The sequence below is a fragment of the Macaca thibetana genome, chromosome 6 (genome assembly GCF_024542745.1).
Source record: "Macaca thibetana thibetana isolate TM-01 chromosome 6, ASM2454274v1, whole genome shotgun sequence".
Classification (NCBI taxonomy): Eukaryota; Metazoa; Chordata; class Mammalia; order Primates; family Cercopithecidae; genus Macaca; species Macaca thibetana.
Genome location: NC_065583.1, coordinates 79,578,948 through 79,598,893, shown reverse-complemented (window position 1 = coordinate 79,598,893; position 19,946 = coordinate 79,578,948).

Genomic DNA, 19,946 nt, shown 5'->3' with positions numbered 1-19,946 from the left:
TGAGCCACTACGCCCGGCCTAAGTGTAGCCATTCTTATTGGTGTGTATGTCACTGCATGTCCCTATTGATTAATGCCATTAAGCATTCTATTGTATTAAATCAGCCTTTCTTTCCCAAGATAAATCTCATTAGCTACCATGGATTACTTATTTTTTATATTTTGTTGAACTTGAATTTTTTAATTGTTAGAATTTTTTCATCTATGTTCATGGTAAATATTATTCTGTAGTTTTCCTTTCCTGTAATTATCAGGTTTTGTTATCAGGGTAATGCTGCCTTAATGGAATGATTTGAGAAATATCTCTCTTGAGGTAAGAGTTTAAGAAGGGTTAAAGCAACAAATAGCATCAGAATGTTAAAACCATACAATCATAAATACATCTATTTAAGAAGAAAAACATTTCCAATTATCTTCAGTAGAAGGTTAAAATCCAAGGAAATATTCTGTCAGTTACGTCACTACATTACAATATTATAACATTTATCCAGTAATTTAACTTTTTAATACAATAATTATGCTTTGTTTTTGTTAACCAATTACGTACAAACTGGTAACTGTAGCATCACACTGTTACAGAACCAGAGAGATTTTTATAACATTTCTAGGCATTTGAAGTGCAGGGCCCCATTACTGGTGAATCCAAGGTGAGCTCTGTTTTGAGTGTTGCAAAATACCCAGATATGAGCCAAAGAAAATCTCTGAAGTTAATTATTTTTTCTTGGTTAAGTTTTCATTCAATGCATTAAACTTCAACTTCCAATAGGAAAGAAATAACTTCTCCACATGTGAATCTCTAGAAGTATCCTGTAAGATGTCTTGAAAGAAGGTTGTGCTAAATACATGTGGGTTCAAACAGTGATTGATGTCCTATTAGAAACACTTGTTAAAAGGTTTGTTTGAGGAATGTACATATTTTATTATGTTGCCCTCTCCCTAATCCATGTGCCCAAGAATATGCCTCCTATTCTAATTAGTCTTCCCACCGAATGTTCTATACTCTGTACTTCCTCTCTTTATATCATCTACATACAAATATTTTCTCCACTGGATACTGTTTTTAAAAGGAACTTAAATTTCACTGTAAGTTAGTAATACTTGTTAACAGGTGATATGGTTTCCTTGTGTTCCCACTCAGATCTCATCTTCAGTTGTAGTTCCCATAGTCCCTGTGTGTCATGGGAGGTACCCAATGGGATTTAATTGAATCATGGGGGCGGTTACCTTCATGCTCTTCTCATAACAGTGAGTGAGTTCTCATGAGATGTGGTGGTTTTATAAGTGGCTTTTCCCCTTTGCTCAGCACTCTTCTCTCCTGCCACCATGTGAAGAAGGATGTGTTTACTTCCCCTTATGCCATGATTGTAAGTTTCCTGAGACTTTCCCAGCCATGCCGAACTGTGAGTCAATTAAACCTCTTTCCTTTATAAATTACACAGTATTAGGCAGTTCTTTTGTTTTGTTTTGAGATGGAGTCTCACTCTGTCACCCAGACTGAAGTGCAGTGGCGTGATCTTGGCTCACTGCAGCCTCCATCTCCTGGGTTGAAACTATTCTCCTGCCTCAGCCTCGTGACTAATAGGGATTACAGGCCTGGGCCACCATGCCCAGCTAATTTTTGTATCTTTAGTGGAGAAGGGGTTTCACTGGCCAGGCTGGTCTTGAACTCCTCTCAGGCAATTCTTTATAGCAGCATGAGAACAAACTAATACAACAGGTAAGCTTTTTCTACTAGAAAAAAACTTCATGAACTTCTACAGATAGATAGTGTTACATCAGCAATAGTTACACAGGAGATATTTGGATCATTCATATCTTTCCAAATCCAATGAAATCATGTGATTTACTTTTATTTACTTATAAACTAATTAACTTATTTACTTTTTCCTTTATTCAACAATTTAATGTTTACAGTGTTGACCATCTATGCCAATTATTCAACAATTGAATGCCACTGTGTAGACTCTGGTGATACCATTTACTTCTTCATCAGTAAGAAAATAATGAAGTTAACTTTCCACCAGGAGCCTAAAATGAATGAGTAGAGATAGATAATAAATAAGTAAACACATAAAATCCAATATATCCATAATGTGATAAATACTATAATTAAATACATAGAGCTATAGGATAATTAGAAAGCTGGAATGTGCTAATTTCAGACAGTGGTAAAGAAAGTTGATATCTGAGAATATGACATTTGAGCCACAACAAAAAGTTAGCTACTCCAATGCCTTTTCATGAGTTCTCCTTCCTTTTGATTTATTGTAAATTTGTCTTCAGGAAATTTCCTCTCTTCACTCATTTATTTAAACATTTGCTATATGGTGCTTTATACAGAATACTAGTCTGAGATGCATAACAGAAGATAAAAATTTAACCCCTATGTTAAATGTTACTTTTTAAAAATAAATTATTGACACTCCGTAATATGTGAGCCACGAGCCATTTATATCACTGTCTCAATTGCTGGTCTTGTCAATATTCCATCTCCTGTTGAGAAACAAACAACAGATGGGGTACCCTACTGCCTGAGCAAAACATACATCTGATTTCCTATCCACTGATATCCTCTTTTCAGACTTCTCTTCATTAACACATTATTGCTTCAAATCATTAGCGCACTTTTGTAGGTTTTAGTGGGTGCTCTCAATTTATGATCTCTCTCAGAATCTTCTAAGATTCTCCTTAAGAAAGAAAATTTTCAAAACTTACCCCACAAAAAAATTCTAATATAATAGATTTCTAGCACATTCCAAGAAAATCTAGTTTTAACAATCACCAGAGATGATTTCAATGCAGAGGGTACTCAAAATGCATTGATAAAAATGGTTCATGCCATTTTTCACATGATTATGTCATACTCTCTTGCTGTTTTGGCATGGCAGAAACCAACAATTTATTTACTTATTTGTCTATTATTTTATTTCAAAAGTTTGGGAGAAGCAGGTGGTTTTGGGTTACACAGATATGTTCCTTAGTGTTGATTTCTGAGATTTTGGTGCACCTGTCACCTGAGCAGTGTACAGTGTACCCAATGTGTAGTCTTTTATCCCTCACCCCCACTCCCATCTTTCCCCCTGCATCCCAAAGTCCATTATATCATTCTCATGGCTTTACAGCCTCATAACTTAGCTCCGACTTATAAGTGAGCACATGCGATATTTAGTTTTCCATTCCTGAGTTACTTCGCTTAGAATAATGGTCTCCAACTCCTTCCAAGTTGCTGCAAATGCCATTATTTTATTCCCTTTCTATGGCTGAGTAGTATTCCATGGTGTATACATCAACATTTTCTTTTTCCAGTGTTTGTTTGATGGGCATTTAGGCTGGTTCCATAATTTTGCAATTGCAAATTGTGCTACTGTAAAGGAGTGGGCAAGTGTCTTTTTCATATAAAGACTCATTTTCCTTTGTGGATTTTCTTGTGGAATTGTTGGATCAAATGGTAGTTCTACTTTTAGTTCTTTAAGGAATCTCCACACTGTTTTCCATAGTGATTGTACTAGTTTATATATTTCCACCAGCAGTATAAAAGTGTTGCCTTTTCACCACATCCATGCCAACATCTATTTTTTAAAATTATGGCTTTAGGCAAAAGAAAAAATAAGCAGAGTAACCAGACAATCCACAGAGTGGGATAAAATATTTGCAAACTATACATCTGACAAAGGACTAATATCCAGAATCTACAAGGAACAATTTGTTTGTGAAAAATAAAAAATAAAAATTATTTCAATAGCTTTAGGGATACAACTGGTTTTTGGTTACATGGATGAATTGTATACTGGTGAAGTCTGAAATTTTACTGCACCTGTCACCTGGGTAAAGATACCAACAGTTTGAAGACTTCTATAGAAAGTAATTCTGTATGTAGAACTTTTCAAGGTAAAGAGAAGGATAAAGGTTGGCAGAAGGGACATCTAACAAGATTGCATGTTTGGCAGAAGGCACAGCAAGTACAAAAGGAGTTATTATCTATGAAAACAATACAAAAGAAATGTGAAGAACTACAGAAGAATATAAAGAACTTGGAATAAGAAGTGGTAAACCTTGAAAGCCACACAGAAATGAATATGGCAGAATGTGGACAATTAGAACAGCATAAATCGGAGACTAAAGCAAGAGCAAGACAGGAAATAGTAGAAAAATTAAATGAAGTCAATCTATTTTTACGGAACTAATGAGAGAGAGACTAGCAGAGGTCAGTACCAAACTTCTTGTGGAGAAAGAGCAGACCATATCTTTATTTACTAATCATACTACAAGGCCAGTCCTAGAGTCACCTTATGTTGGAAATCTTAATAGTTTAGGGCTCTACAGAAAACATATTCCAAGAGAAAACTTAATGATCCCTACCTCAGGCCCACAGACTTCAAATAACAGAATAAAGAACTACTTGTTGAAGATCCAGCAAGAGTTGCAAGAAAGTACAACCAGAGAACTAAAAAAAGATACTGCTGGATTTTAATCTGGATCCTATGTAGCTTCTCCTCTAGGGTCTACTGATGAGTCAGATTTCAATCAAGATCTAGATTGGAAAGTATCATGAGAATATGTAGAGATTTTTTAAAAACTATATGATCTGAAAGATAACATTTTACTGGGCTGTTTTTAAAAAAATAAAGTTCCTCTAAACTTTTACTGTTTTATTTTATTACCATAACTATTAAGGCCATGCCTCATTCCCAAGTACTTGGAAGGAGTATGAACGTACAAATTTACAGAGCGCATTTCCTACATGAGCACTTGAAACCCTCTTAGCTGAACAAACACACTCCAGGTCTGGGTATGTCTGAGTATTAGACAATATCAGATTCCTCACTTATTTCTCTTCTTTAGACTTTGCCTTCTCAAATATACGTTATTAATTCCTATTAATAAAAGAGATTTTTCTGACTACGGTGGCCTAAAGTACATTTCATGCAATTCCAATAACTCTAAAAGATAAAAAACAATAATAATAAGTTAAATTATATTAGAATTGGATGGTGCCTTAAATCATTTAGTTTATTCCAAACATTTCTAAAAACCGGGGAGATTAAATAAATTGCTTCATGTAACCCATTTAATTAGTGGTCCATCTAGATTATCTTCTAATCCATGAAATGATGCTCTCTTGAGTAAGCCATATTTATTAATAATAGATCACATTTACTAAGAACAAGGTATTTCGTGTTTTTGCTTTTTTTTTTTTCTTTTTATGACAAAACTGATTTCAGGATCAGTTTGTAAACTGTTGCAGACCATGGCCAAAACTTCCTCTGTATTCCCCTCAGAAGTGACTGACACATAGTGGTTACTCCAAAATGATATATACCACATTCTTTTTTCTCATTATTTTTTCTTAATAGCTACCCATATAGAAACCCACAGTATAAATCCATGTGTGTTAACAGAAAAACAAAGCAAAACAAAACAAAACCATTATTTGGAAAAAGGATAAAAAGGAGGGAGAGACAGAAAAATGGGCACAAGGAAAAGCAACCAGACCAAGCTAAGCAGGTTGCTTGGTAACACCAGGTTCAAGGTTTTTGTTCTTTTAAAAAGCCTCACATTTCTGATAGGATACCAAGCACCATCTAGTGGTTGTATTTCAAATTCAAACAATCCACACTTTCAGGCTCAATTTCAAACAAAATTAAAATGTGGTACTTTGTTTGTTGGTTTTTGTTGTTGTTTTGGTAAGATGCACCTCTCCAGTTCTGAAATACATAGAGACTCAGTGAAAGAGACAGAAATTGTTTTGTGTGCATGTGCAAAATGTAGACTTGGAAGATTTGTGATTATAATTTACTGAAGGGTCTTTTAGAAAATACTATTTATAGCAAAATACCAATCATATGAGATTTGCTTAAAACTTTTGAATAATATGTGCATCATATCTAAAATTACAAGTTTATTCTGTCAAATATATGAAAGTATAAGTGTATGAAACACTCAGAGCTCTATTGAAATAAAGTACCCATTTTGATTAATTTGCATTGATTAATTTGTATTACAGAGAGAAACAAAGAGAGATATTACAGAGAGAAACAGAGAAGAAGGAAGGGAGGAAGGGAAAGAAAGAAGAAAGATAGAGAAAGACCCCTTATTTTGTAGAAATTTGGTGCATTTGCAAGGGAGATGGAAGCTCAACTTTATAAATACTTCTAATACCAATAATATTGAGCTTACTTTGGATATTAGCTATCCAAACATAGGTATAAATGAAAAACTATACTCAAAGTAAAACTTACTGTATTCCAAAGATATACTCACAACAAACACTTGGCCAAGATTATTCATTTTACACATTTCATTCAAGCATAATAATACCTTGTTTTTGAAGACTGTGTAAGTTATGTATATTCCAATATTGTAAAACTCTCTTAAATCTCTTAAATCTTAAAACTCTCTAAAGCTTTGGGGTGAAGATTTTCAGATTTTACATTTTAGTTTTAATATTTTGAGAATCTTTTTATATCGCATATATAGGAGCCAGGCTGGAGAAATACTAAGAGCTGGAAGAAAAGAGGTCTTCAAAGATGATTTACATAAACATCAAGATCTCAAATAAAGTAATAAGCTTTCGGCAATTTTCCAGGATATTTTCTCTCCTTGTACTGTTCATTTCGCCATCCTTGTCCAAGAGAAGTCTTTTTCATCCCACAAGACTTAGAGTCACTTGCAAAAAAAAACAAAAAACTTCCAGCCTTCCATCATTTTTTCCATGTTCCCATTAGTGATTATGAATGCCTTTGTTTCTCAAGGATCCCCAATCCTATCTTCTGAGAGACTCTGGAAAGTACTAGAGATTTGTATTCAGTTGGTCAAGGTTAAGCCTAGATATTGGTATTTTTAAAATTTCTCCAGAGACCCCAAAGCTTGGACAAAATTAAAAATACCTGCTGTATATTACCCCTTTCATGTTACATTGCAATCATGAGTGTATGTGTTTGTCTGTGTCCACTTAACTGTAAATCTTTTCACAGAAGAAGAGTTATCTTATTTGACATTTTTACCTTTAGCCATTAAAGACTGTTGGTATATATTAGGTACCTAGAAAATATGAATAATATTAATATAATGTAACAATCCTGACAGGACCTTAGGTTAATATAGGAGATAAATATTTTGGAATCCTGAACCCTGGGGTTGAGACAGTCTAGTATAGGGTTGTTGTGGTTTGGCTCTGTGTCCCCACCGATATCTCATATTGCAGCTCCCATAATTCCCACATGTTGTGGGAGGGACCCTGTGGGAGATAATTGAATCATGGGGGTGGGTCTTTCCCTTGCTTTTCTTGTGATAGTGAGTAAGTCTCAGGACATCTGATGGCTTTACAAACAAGAGTTTGCTTGTGCAACCTCTCTCTTTCCCTGCCACCACCCACATAAGATGTGACTTTCTCCTCCTTGCCTTCCGCCATGACTGTGAGGTTTCCCCAGCCACATGGAACTGTGAGTTCTCCATTAAACCTCTTTCCTTTGTAAATTGCCCAATCTCGGGTGTGTCTTTATCAGCAGCGTGAAAATGGACTAATACAAGGGTGTTGTTAGAAAAATGTGGAGGGAGCTATAAGCTCAGGAATCCTGAAAGTGATCCTGGTTAGCTGAGATAAAGGCTGAAAATATTGGTGAAAGCTGAATAAAAAACAAGAATTGGGGAGTAATTTCTTACACTTTTGAACACCAAATACAAAGAAGGGAATGACATTATGGTAAGCTGCCACTTTACCCCACCTGATATTAATTTGTGCTAAGGGATGCCTGGCACCTGATTATGTACCTGGCTTCTCAGTTCTGTCATCATATAGGCCTTAAGAGGCAGAGAAAAAAAAATAACTAAATGAGAACTGTAGATCCAACAGTCGTCCCCTTCTACCTAGCATCAGCACGTGGGACACCAAACGTAAGGAACAAAGTGTTCAGAATGAGACATTTTTTTTTTTTTTTTTTTTTTTTTTTTTTGAGACGGAGTCTCGCTTTGTCGCCCAGGCTGGAGTGCAGTGGCCGGATCTCAGCTCACTGCAAGCTCCGCCTCCCGGGTTTACGCCATTCTCCTGCCTCAGCCTCCCGAGTAGCTGGGACTACAGGCGCCCACCACCTCGCCCGGCTAGTTTTTTGTATTTTTAGTAGAGACGGGGTTTCACCATATTAGCCAGGATGGTCTCGATCCCCTGACCTCGTGATCCGCCCGTCTCGGCCTCCCAAAGTGCTGGGATTACAGGCTTGAGCCACCGCGCCCGGCCCAGAATGAGACATTTTTAATAACACTTTATTAAAATGGAACATGAACCTGAAATCTGAAACTTCCTCAAGTTACTAAGATGCTTGGTCACTTGATATTTACATGGGCATAGCTAAATTATCCTACTGCTGAGGCTCAGTGCAATCAGGTTAACAATACATTTATATTTCTTTTAAAAGTGAGAATTGGCCGGGCACGGTGGCTCACACCTGTAATCCCAGCACTTTGGGAGGCCGAGGCGGGTGGATCACAAGGTCAGGAGATCGAGACCACGGTGAAACCCCGTCTCCACTAAAAATACAAAAAATTAGCCGGGCGTGGTGGCAGACGCCTGTAGTCCCAGCTACTCGGGAGCCTGAGGCAGGAGAATGGCATGAACCCGGGAGGCAGAGCTGGCAGTGAGCCGAGATCGCGCCACTGCACTCCAGCCTGGGCGACAGAGCGAGACTCCCTCTCAAAAAAAAAAAAAAAAAAAAAAAAATGAGAATTTTCCTAAACTATGTTAAATCTGTTTCTATCTTATCAAATCTTCTTTTATCAAAAAAGATATTAATAGTAACTCTTTTAATACTTCGTAGTGTTAACTTGTGGTTACCCAACTTGTTTACCCTAATATGTTTTCAGCTTCTTTAGAACAAGGTGTGTGTTTATATTTATTTGATAAAATATGACCACATTCACCACTAACCTCCACACTCTTAAAGTAACTAACATTAAGAACTGTGTTCAAAGCATTTGTAGAATGATTAACAGGCATTCCTCATTGACTGTTCAGTGACTCTCTCCTGAAATCACTAATTCAAAAATATAATCGAGGTAGTTATTTATGCTAATATATAGAGTGATAGTGCTGAAAAGGCATTGGCTTCAATATTCAGAATCCTGGAAAATTAGCCCCAGCTTGAAAAGACTGGGAAGAAAGTAGTATCTTCAAGCAAATGACTTTAAAAGTATGGCCATTCTATCCTTTCATTTACTCAAGAAATAGAATTGAGAGCTTGCGAATAAAGATCAAGTGAAGTGAAAGAAGTAAAAGCCTCTTGTAAAACTTATAAAATGCTATGAAATTTCCAGTAATTTGAAAGACCATTGAAGATGAAGATGTTTCTTAAGACTTTTATTGATTTATTGAATCTGGTTTTTCAGAGCATTAGAATGATATATTCATATTCTATGTAACCATTTTAGAAAAAAAATTAACATAGATAATAATGGCTCCTATCATTAGCCAGTCATCCATAGGAATGTTAATAATAATTTTATGTTTAATAATAATGTTATAATAATGCTAAGATTACCTGAGCTCTTAATATTTACCATGTTGTGCTAAGTTCTATGTGGTCATCATATAACACTAATCACATTTCTGAAAGTGTAGGTACATTTTGTTAGCCTTTTTATAGATGAGGAATTTCATTCTTCCCATAGTAAATAATTATTAAGAGGCTGCTATGTATCAAAACTTTTCAAGGGCAAAAGATTTTGCAGTGGTTAAGTTGCACTTCTTTCTTTCATAGAGCTTACTTTTTAGTAGGGGAAGGCTGAAGATATAAATAAACATGCAAGCCAAGAAAAAAAAAATAGAGACAAGTACTATACAACAAAACTGTGTAATTAATAATTAGTAACCGATTGATCAGAGAGGAATACCTCTTTGAGAAAGTGGCTTTTAAACTAAGATGTGGTTGTCTAGACAATATAAAACCTGTAACGATGAGGCGAAAGAGCATTCCGGGGGAGAAAAGGGTGTGAGAAGGCTGTGAAAAAGGACTGAATGTGGCACCTTTGAAGAAGAGGAGAAAGATGAGCATGGCTGCAGGGGAAAAAGGGAAAAGAGAAAGAAGAAGAGGACAGAGAAGTAGACAGAGACTGGTCATTTAGGGATTTATAATAACATTCAAGGGGTTGAATTTTATTCTAATTGTAAAGGTTGAAAGTAGTAGTATTGAGTGGATATAATATATGATTAATTTTTTTTTAGTTTACATTATACAGAAGCAAGGGTGCAAATATAGAGAGCAATTTAAACACTATTGTACTAGACTAAGAGAAGTGTGATTAAGTTTAGAACCAGAGTGGTAGAGATGGAGATGAGCAGGTGTAGTCAGATTAAAGTTATGCTTTGGATTCAGAATCATTAAGACTGTGGATGGATGAGATACGAAGGGAGGGGCAAAGAAGGCTAAATATAGTGCTGGAAATGCTGGCCTGAGAAACTGAGGAGATAGGTTTGCCTACCGATCTGTAAGGATCAGGAAGAGGGTGGGCTTAGGGGTTGGAAGTATACTCTAGAGCTGTGACTTGAACGCCTGTCTTCTTAGGCCAGGGTTCCAACTACCAGAAAAAGGGTCACTGAAGAGATGACATTTTGTTCAATTTTTACATAACTTTTTATACATACTTATATTGTTTATGCCATTTTTCTTCTTCTGTCTGCATCCAGCTAGTCATTAAAATTACTTAAAGTACACAAAATATTTTTTCTGTATTCTAATGTCATTAACAAATCTGCACACATTTTACCAACACACACACACACACAAAATAATAATAATTCAGAATTCTCAAGGGCTAAAACAAGAAGCATATTCAAATGCTTCCATAGCTGGACAATTTTATGAAGGGTAGCATTTTTCTAAAAATACAACAAAACTAAAAGGGCAGAAGGATCATCTTATGTCCTCGGCAACATGTCTGATGCATAGCAAAGACACAATAACATTTTTTTGAATTGTAAACACAATAGTTACTTGGGTTAGAAGGGTTTAATCATCATCATAATCATCAAAACTAATATTTAATGAAAATGTAATGTTATACTCCACTGCTTTTCAAAATACATAGCAGAGCCCTTGGGTTCTGTGTGCATACTCAGAAGCTGAACCAGGGAAGGGGAGAGCTAGGTGGGCTGCCACACGTGCCCAACTGTGTAAAAAATACTGAATTTCTACAAAGGGTTCATATGCGCAATCAGCGCTTGGAAAGTGCTGCTGTAAGCTAAGATGGTACGTTTATTTAAATTACAAAATGCTTTGATCCAGGTTTGTTACTTGATTATCCTTATATTGTCATAGTTTAAGTTGAGGAGAAAACACTTAAACTGTTACTTAGCAAATGTTATGATTATTTATTGGACTCTACAACTTTTAATATTCCTGTATATTTTAGTGATATTAGCAGTTTATCCTTAAAAATCAACGACAGTAAAAGAAACTGTGTATGGGTGTATGAGAAAAGGGGAAACTAGAAATAGTATAGGGGCACCTTTCCTCTCTTGTTGAGCACATTTAGGGTTTGGGTAATTTTCCACCAAAAAAATTATATACTATGGAGTTGCTGAAATTCCATTCCATCGTAGCACTACATGCCAGGGACTGAAGGCTTATGGTGAGTGACTTATCATTCCAGTCTATGACAACGTGTATAGACACTCACCCTTTCTCATCCCCAGTAGGAACAAACATATTCTCCTCCCTCTCTTGGCAGTACGAATTTGTATCTGGAAAAGGAGTAAACAACCTATTCTTTTACATATGGATGTGTTTCCTTTATGGTTTTTAATGTATGTGAAAGGTGTTTGTGGAAGGAAAATACGTGAATATGTAAAAAGCACATTGTGCCTGTGCTAATGCTTTAAAAGTGAGATAACTATTTAGAGGGTTTTTTTTTAGTATAACTATATGAATTATATCTAACTATCACAAATAACATTTTGCTATTACCCATGTAATCAGGAAATGCTGTTACACAGTTTCTTAAATGATAAGGTCATTGAATTTTCCTGCTTTTATCACCTATCGTATCAAATGGAAAAATTCCACTTGGCAAAATTAGATTCTTAGATAGAAATATAATGGGAAAGTAATTGTACCAAAAGCCATATTCAAAGGTATGACCCAGTTATGTCCAAGTAAATGGTCTTATTATTGCATTATAATTTAATACTTCTTATACTAAAATTGCTGATTTAACTTCAAATGTAGATTTTGAAGAGTGATGTAGAATTAAGTTTAATTTAAGAAAATTAAAAATCAAATTATAGCACTTATTTCCCATGAAAAGTTATATTAATTTTATCATGTTGTGGTATAATGATGTATTTATTCCATAAAAGAAAATGTCCAATTGCACAAAATGTATGAGTAATTATTAGATAAAGCACAGTGCGTACTTCATTCTACCACAGTGACACCACTATATATTTTCATAGTTCTAAGACTTTCAGAAAGGATTCTGAATGGATGTGTTTCGTTTATTGTTTTTAATGTATGTGAAAGGTGTTTGTGGAAGGAAAATTCCACATTCTTACTTTGTCTGCATAAAATTGTATGTGATCCAATTGAATATGTTGAGTAATATGTGTTGGAACTAAAGGCATATGCATGAATAAGAAAGAAAGTCTGGATAATTAAAGAGTTTGCTAATTATACTATGTTCCCAAAGTTCAATTAAAGTATTGAGCCAGAATTCATTAGATAGCATGCCTTGTTGAATATGGGTTGTGTTGGCTGGCTCTCACATAAAGGAGTTCATACAGATACCATTGCCTTCAAAGTAGGATTTAGGAATCCCAATATTGGTGTTATTAATGAGAATTTTATATCTCTGTGGAAAGCATGAAAATCTGACCATGCTAAAAGAAATTCTTATTAAACTTAAAAACTTGATGAAGGCATACAAATGCCTTTTTTATAATTGCTAAACAAAAATTTTGAAAATCTCTGCTGTTCTGTGTAAATGAGTAGAAAATTCAGGGGACCATGCCATACTCTTTCCAGAGATTTCTTAACTGAAATTTACCATCGTTAGAATGGTAACATTGTATATTCAGATATAACTGAATCTAGCTACTACCACTAGAGAACAATGATAATTTAATGACAGTGAAGTATATAAACTTGTTATTCATAAAATGTCCCAGCCTCTGTTACTAATACTGTGAAAAAAAAAGTTAAGGTTTTAAACCATGCATTAGGAATTTAAAAGAATTTAATATATTATTTGTTCTATCTTTTAATTGACCCATATTTAGAATATTGGTATGTACTGTATTTCAGCTTCTTTTATCTATAACAACTTATACAAAAAGCATTCTAATTTATTTGTTTCTTTTAGAGACCATACTGTCACCTAGGCTAGAGTACAGCGGTATGATTATGGCTCACTGCAGCCTCAATCTCCCAGGCTCAAGTGATCCTCCCACCTCAGCTTCCCAGAGTAACCTGGGACACACACCACCACACCTGGCTAACTTTTTTTTTTTCTCATTATGTTGCTCAGACTGGTCTCAAACTCCTGAACTCAAGCAAGCCTCCTGCCTCGGCCTCCCAAAGTGCTGAGAATACAAGCATGAGCCACCATACCCGGCCAAAAAAAAAAAAAAATCATTCCAATTTAGAATAGATAAAATAATAACCACACAAAATTAGACTCTCTTTATCCAGTTTTAGGTAATGCATGACCAGCTTTCTGATTATAGACAAACCTCAGCATCATCTTTGAATTCTCCCTTATCAACTCTTTATTTGTCTGCTCAGATACCTCACTATATTTTGTTGTGCCTCTGACATACTCTTTGTTTCTTCCAAGTTTCCTTCACTGATTTCTTTATCTCCATCTCTAAACACAGATGTCCGGGGAATTATTCTTGGGTACTTCTGTGTCTACATGTTCTATGTAGGTGATCATATATGGTTCTTTGGCTTTAAATATTAATTATTTCTGAAGATGTCAAATTTATTTCTCTGACTTTCTCTTAACTCCATTTCCATATACACATTAGCCTGCTTGATATCTCCACCTACACGACCAATAGATATCTCAAATTTGCCACGTCCAAAATGAAACAATTACCCCACACTCGCCTCTCTTACAAATCTTTGTCTTACTTTCCTTCTTACCTCAGTAAATGATACCACTAATTTTCTAGATATTCAGAACAAGAAATTTGGAGTCATTTTGTTATTTTGTTTTGTTTTTCACATTTACATCTAATTTAATGGCAGATCATATTATAAAAACATATCCAGAATCCAACTACTCTCCACTATTTCCACTGCAACCACCCTAGTCCAAGACACCATTACCTTTACTTGTAATATTTTAAAATACTTGAAAATGCTCTCCCTATTTCCACTCTTACTCTTCCATAACCCACTTTCCACAAAAAAATCTGAATAATTCCTCCTCATAAAATATCTCAGAGTGTCCTTCTGCTCCAAACCTGCCAATGGCTTCCCACTTTACCCAGAGTAAATCCTAAGTCTTATATGATGATTAGACAGTTTTTGTTTTAGAATTATATACATTTTCTCAGCACATTATTTTTTCACCTTTTTCGGATTGCAAGCTCATTGACATGATAGGAAGGCTTTAATTTCTATTTTATAATTGAATGGAAACTGCATTCAATGAGTTGCACTTCGGAAATTTTTGTCTCCTTCATCTTCCTGAAATGAGAGACATGATTAATTTTTTTTTTTTTTTTTTTTTTTTTTTTTGCCATCATACCCATTTTTTTGAGGGTGTAGATAATAAGAATTTGTAGAGCACTGTCTTTTAAGCCTTAGGCTATTCAGTATCAATACATAGCCACAACTTCAATTACTCTGTTAGAAAATGTAGCTCCATCAGAAAATGTAGCTCCATCCCAAGGAAAATACCATAATGGAGGTTTCACAAGATACAATTTCTTTGAGGCTGAGAAAGCTACAGCATTTCAATTATAGATAAATCTTCTCTGGGCAGAAACAAGAAGAACTATTTCAAGGTCAATGTTAAGCAAATGTTCTTTCGAGGCATGGCATGGAAAAAAAGATCAAATTAAATTTTCTTCATGAGAATCTTTTGTATGCATACTAATTCTTTTCATTTATTTTATACCTATGTTTTTTAGTACTATTTCCCTTAGTGTGTGATCTACACACACAAAATAAGTTCAAAAATAATTGAATACACAATATTCTTTGAAATGGATTATTATTCGATTTTGAGTAGATAATATACAAATTATCTAGCAAACCATGCTTTTATCAAAGACTAAAACAAAGTATTAGATTCTTTTTTGTATTTTTAACTGAGTTATTTGAGAGACTATCTGTGATGGTTTATGATCTCTAGTGTGTGTGTATGTATGTCCTCTGTTCATAGGAACACTAGAAAAATTTTAATTTTAGCAATTGTAAAATCAATTAATTCTATTAAGATAATGTACACGTAAGGAAATATGAAAGGATAGCAGAGAGTTATATGTATTAGAGTGAAATTTTCAAATGCAAAATAATAAAATGCCATACTTGAAATGCCTTACAGAGAAGAAAATTTTAGTTTTTATTATAAGTTAAAAGTTCTGTTATAACTAAGATTTTTTTTTTTTTTTTTTTTTTTTTTTTTTTTGGTCACAGATCAACTTACCTCACAGGAAAATACGTTTGCTATGTAACTCTAAGCCTATATTGTATTCTGTCAGCAACCACAGAAAAAAGAGACCTTCACCTTTCAAAAGGTGTCTATAAAATCAGGACCTATGGGAAACTGGCCAGAAGTAAGTCAGGACCCCTTACTGAAACAATCACTCTGCCTAGGGGATGGCAAAATAAGTTCAAAAATAATTGAATAATTGATTGACTCAGGTCTGGTTACAGTCAGACTCTGCCATTAACACTGGACCCAGAGTGAGAAGAATGATTCCCTCACAAAGAAATCAAGATTTCCTTGTGTGACAAAGGAGACACAGCAATCAAGTAGGCAGAAGCAACATATGTTAATTCCATCAAAAACTGCCACATTCGGCCAGGCGCAGTGGCTCACACCTGTAATCCCAGTACTTTGGGAGGCCAAGGCAGGTGGAACATGAGGTCAGGAGTTCGATATCAGCTTCGCCAAGATGGTAAAACCCTGTCTCTACTAAAAATACAAAAATTAGCTGGACACGGTGGCAGGCACCTGTAATCTCAGCTACTCGGGAGGCTGAGGCAAGAGAATAACTTGATCCCAGGAGGCGGACGTTGCAGTGAGCCAAGATTCTGCCATTGTACTCTAGCCTGGGTGACAGAGCAAGTCTCTGCCTCAAAACAAAACAAAAAAAAACAACAAACAAACAAATAACAACAACAACAACAAAACCTGCCACATTCAATTCATATACAATTAGAGAAAAGGAGAAAAGGTGACTTTACAGGACAACTGCATAAGCAAGTGCAGGGTAAGCCTGATTAGAGTAGTTCACACTTTTCCATTTTAATCAGGGCTACAAATGGCAACTTTGACTCCCTGAAGCATTCTTCCTGTTCTGTTGGAAAGAGAGTCTAATTTTCTTCCAAGCACCCGCAACTACTTATTATAGTAATAGAGGCCAATTTTTGAGGCAGAATTAACGGAAGAAAGAATAAAAGATTGCCTTATGCTCTCATTTTCTTTGTCATGCATCATGTATTCTTATTTGCAGATGCAAAAACAGAATGAAAGCATCAAGTAATCCATAGAAAATCTGCCATCCCCACTCTTCCAAGACTAAACCAGGAAGAAGTTAAATCCCTGAATAGACCAATAGCAGGATCTGAAATTGAGGCAATAATCAATAGCCTACCAATGAAAAAAAGTCCAGGACCAGATGGATTCACAGCTGAATTCTACCAGAGGTACAAGGAGGAGCTGGTACCATTCCTTCTGAAACTATTCCAATCAATAGAAAAAGAGGGAATCCTCCCTAACTCATTTTATGAGGCCAACATCATCCTGATACCAAAGCCTGGCAGAGACACAACAAAAAAAGAGAATTATAGACCAATATCCCTGATGAACATCGATGCAAAAATCCTCAATAAAATACTGGCAAACCGGATTCAGCAGCACATCAAAAAGCTTATCCACCATGATCAAGTGGGCTTCATCCCTGGGATGCAAGGCTGGTTCAACATTTGCAAATCAATAAACATAATCCAGCATATAAACAGAACCAAAGACAAGAACCACATGATTATCTCAATAGATGCAGAAAAGGCTTTTGACAAAATTCAACAGCCCTTCATGCTAAAAACGCTCAATAAATTCGGTATTGATGGAACGTACCTCAAAATAATAAGAGTTATTTATGACAAACCCACAGCCAATATCATACTGAATGGGCAAAAACTGGAAAAATTCCCTTTGAAAACTGGCACAAGACAGGGATGCCCTCTCTCACCACTCCTATTCAACATAGTGTTGGAAGTTCTGGCTAGGGCAATCAGGCAAGAGAAAGAAATCAAGGGTATTCAGTTAGGAAAAGAAGAAGTCAAATTGGCCCTCTTTGCAAATGACATGATTGTATATTTAGAAAACCCCATTGTCTCAGCCCAAAATCTCCTTAAGCTGATAAGCAACTTCAGCAAAGTCTCAGGATACAAAATTAATGTGCAAAAATCACAAGCATTCTTATACACCAGTAACAGACAAACAGAGAGCCAAATCATGAATGAACTTCCATTCACAATTGCTTCAAAGAGAATGAAGTACTTAGGAATCCAACTTACAAGGGATGTAAAGGACCTCTTCAAGGAGAACTACAAACCACTGCTCAGTGAAATCAAAGAGGACACAAACAAATGGAAGAACATACCATGCTCATGGATAGGAAGAATCAATATCGTGAAAATGGCCATACTGCCCAAGGTTATTTATAGATTCAATGCCATCCCCATCAAGCTACCAATGAGTTTCTTCACAGAATTGGAAAAACTGCGTTCATATGGAACCAAAAAAGAGCCCGCATCTCCAAGACAATCCTAAGTCAAAAGAACAAAGCTGGAGGCATCACGCTACCTGACTTCAAACTATACTATAAGACTACAGTAACCAAAACAGCATGGTACTGGTACCAAAACAGAGATATAGACCAATGGAACAGAACAGAGTCCTCAGAAATAATACCACACATCTACAGCCATCTGATCTTTGACAAACCTGAGAGAAACAAGAAATGGAGAAAGGATTCCCTATTTAATAAATGGTGCTGGGAAAATTGGCTAGCCATAAGTAGAAAGCTGAAACTGGATCCTTTCCTTACTCCTTATACGAAAATTAATTCAAGATGGATTAGAGACTTAAATGTTAGACCTAATACCATAAAAACCCTAGAGGAAAACCTAGGTAGTACCATTCAGGACATAGGCATGGGCAAAGACTTCATGTCTAAAACACCAAAAGCAACGGCAGCAAAAGCCAAAATTGACAAATGGGATCTCATTAAACTAAAGAGCTTCTGCACAGCAAAAGAAACTACCATCAGAGTGAACAGGCAACCTACAGAATGGGAGAAAATTTTTGCAATCTACTCATCTGACAAAGGGCTAATATCCAGAACTTACAAAGAACTCAAACAAATTTACAAGAAAAAAACAACCCCATCAAAAAGTGGGCAAAGGATATGAACAGACATTTCTCAAAAGAAGACATTCATACAGCCAACAGACACATGAAAAAATGCTCATCATCACTGGCCATCAGAGAAATGCAAATCAAAACCACAATGAGATACCATCTTACTCCAGTTAGAATGGCAATCATTAAAAAGTCAGGAAACAACAGGTGCTGGAGAGGATGTGGAGAAATAGGAACACTTTTACACTGTTGGTGGGATTGTAAACTAGTTCAACCATTATGGAAAGCAGTATGGCGATTCCTCAAGGATCTAGAACTAGATGTACCATATGACCCAGCCATCCTATTACTGGGTATATACCCAAAGGATTATAAATCATGCTGCTATAAAGACACATGCACATGTATGTTTATTGCGGCATTATTCACAATAGCAAAGACTTGGAATCAACCCAAATGTCCATCAGTGACAGACTGGATTAAGAAAATGTGGCACATATACACCATGGAATACTATGCAGCCATCAAAAAGGATGAGTTTGTGTCCTTTGTAGGGACATGGATGCAGCTGGAAACCATCATTCTTAGCAAACTATCACAAGAACAGAAAACCAAACACCGCATGTTCTCACTCATAGGTGGGAACTGAGCAATGAGATCACTTGGACTCGGGAAGGGGAACATCACACACCGGGGCCTATCATGGGGAGGGGGTAGGGAGGAGGGATGGCATTGGGAGTTATACCTGATGTAAATGACGAGTTGATGGGTGCTGACGAGTTGATGGGTGCAGCACAGCAACATGGCACAAGTATACATATGTAACAAACCTGCACGTTATGCACATGTACCCTAGAACTTAAAGTATAATAATAATAAAAAATAAAAATAAATAAATAAATAAGAAAAAAAAGAAAATCTGCCATCCTATTTTAAAAGTTATGATCAATATTCCTATAAGTTGTGATTTCTTACAATTATTTGCTCATTATGAAGATAGAGTTGGGCCTTTTTATATAAAGTTTGAAAGTACAGTTCACCCTTGAACAACGCAGTAGTCAGGAGATCTATTTTGCGCACACAGACAAAAATCTGTATTTAACTTTTGACTCCACCAAAATTTAACTACTAACAGTCTACTGTTGGTTAGAAGCCTTACTGATAACATAAGCAGTCAATCAACACATATTTTGTGTGTTATATGTATTATATACTGTATTCTTTAAATAAAATAAGCTAGATAAAAGAAAATGTTATTAAGAAAGCCATAAGGAAGAAAGAATATAGTTACTATATGTTAAGTGGAAATGGATCATCATAAAGGTCATCTTGTTGTTTTCCTGTTGAGTAGGCTAA